This window comes from Octodon degus, unplaced genomic scaffold (assembly GCF_000260255.1).
Source record: "Octodon degus isolate 3935 unplaced genomic scaffold, OctDeg1.0 scaffold00236, whole genome shotgun sequence".
Lineage (NCBI taxonomy): Eukaryota > Metazoa > Chordata > Mammalia > Rodentia > Octodontidae > Octodon > Octodon degus.
This window is the reverse complement of record NW_004524812.1, coordinates 2,588,620-2,590,732: the sequence shown is the minus strand read 5'-3', so window position 1 is coordinate 2,590,732 and position 2,113 is coordinate 2,588,620. Positions and strand designations below refer to the sequence as shown.

At 39.5% G+C, this 2,113-nt stretch overlaps 1 pseudogene; it reads right to left on the bottom strand.

The window, feature by feature from the left end:
• Positions 1–500: 500 nt before the first annotated feature.
• LOC101580602 lies at positions 501–967 on the bottom strand (annotated as a pseudogene).
• Positions 968–2,113: the final 1,146 nt, after the last annotated feature.

The window sequence follows — 2,113 nt, the reverse complement described above, 5'->3', positions numbered from 1 at the left end:
TAAATATGCCTACCATTATATATGAACTCTGAACTATTAACGTAACTCTGAATTCATATACAACTTAGAAAACTAAATACTTAGGAAGGGAAACAGCGATAGACAGTACACTTTACACTCAAAATCATGGGTTAGCCAATATGGTTTTCAAACCGTCAGTAAAAGATCAAACACAACACTAATATACTGCAAATAATATTTTGAAGTTAGCTTGAAAATATCACATGGAATTAAAATATTCTAAATCACTAGATGATTGATTTAGGCAACAGTCATTTCAAACAGCTGGAGGCAGGGTAAATACTCACATACAGTATAATACAGACATGTAGCCAGTATGAATATACTATGCTAACCAATTTCCATTTTTGCTAGTTAATAAAGAATCCCTTTAAGTCATTTTTTGGCATGGCGTTAAAGACTGTGTCAAGACTGCATACAGGATGTTGTTGCTTCATAGTGCACAGCTCAGAGCACTAAGTCCTCAAGTAGATGCACAGCTAAAATGTGCGTTTGTTCATATATTCTTCCATCGTCTCCTGCAGCATGTCAGACTCTTCAATGGCCTTCACAGTAGTTTTCTTAGATGTTTCCTGAACTTCTCCACCTATTATAAACTCATCAAGGATAAAATATGCCTTTTCAAAGTTAAAGATAATATCCAGCTCACAGACATTTCCGAAGTATTTGTCCAGCAACTCCACATACCGATGCACAATTTCTAGTGTCAAGAGCTCATTGTCTTGGTTTTCTATTGCACAGCAAAAATATAAACTAGCATACCTTTTCTAAACAAGTTTCAGCTCCTTCCAGTCAATAAAGCTACTGGTCCTGTAGCCCCGAGAGAGAATGATCTGAATGATTTCCCTGGTGGTCCATTTCCTTTCTTTTTGGGGAGGGTGGTGTACCATTTCTGCAGCCGCAGTTTCCCTTGCAGACTGAAGAGCAAGATGAATTATTGTATCATGGTGGCAGGGCCGCCGCTGTCTCTACCGGCAGGACGCAGGGCTTGAAGACCGGAGCACAGCGCAGAAGCCCGCGGGGCTGGTAGGTGCGCGCCGCTTAGACCCGGGTGAAATTCTTAAAACAATATTTTAAATGTATTTTATTAGTATACACTAATTATGTAGAATAAATGAGAATTGGGGATATAGCTCAGCAGCACAGCATCTGCCTGGCAAACATGAGGTCCTGAGTTTGATTCCCAGTACAAAAAAATGAAAAGAATAAATGGACTGGGGGGGCCGGGGAGATGGCTCAGTGGAATAAGTGCTTCCCTGGCAAGTGCAAAGGCCTGAGTTCAATACCTGGTTCCACCAAAAAAAAAAAAAAAAAAGAATAAATGGACTTCATTTGGCATTCTAATTCATATATGTAATATTTTATCATATCAATACCCTTAACCCTGTCTTGCCCTCCCTTTCCTCTCTGCCTAATCTTTTTCTTCTCTAATAGTCTCCCTTCTATTTTCATGTCCTTCTTTCCCCCTTACAGTCTACACGTGAGAGAAAACCTGCAATACCTGTCTTTCTGAGCCAAGCTTATTTTGTGCACCATGATGGTCTCCAGTTCCTTTCTACTCATCTTTTTTGCACATGATATGGTTTTTGTTCATTCTGTAGCTGAATTACATTCCATTGTGTATATATACCACATTTTGAAAATAAGAATTTTGATCCATTGTTTGATATAAGGATGCAGGACCCTGGGATGTGGAAGGCTGACTACGTGTTTTCCTAAGTCGCTGTAGGGATAGACATTAGGAATTTTCCAGAATAAGAACTTGATGATACTATGAAATAATTTCTTTGTGGTGCTGGAGATTGAACCTAGAGGCCAGAGCATGGTAGGTAGTTGCTGTACCACGGAATTGCACCACCAGCTCAGTAGTACATTCTTTTTTTTTTTTTTTTGTGGATCCAGGGATTGAACTCAGGCCCTTGTGCTTGCCAGGCTTAGCTGTCTCCCCAGCCCCAGTAGTACATTCTTGATAGTGTCACTGCCTGAATAAAAGGAGTTAACAGTAACACTATAACTATCACCAAGGTCATCATCAATAAGAACAGCTAAAGTTCCTAATATGTGCCAGATATTATTCAAAGTGCTTTATAGA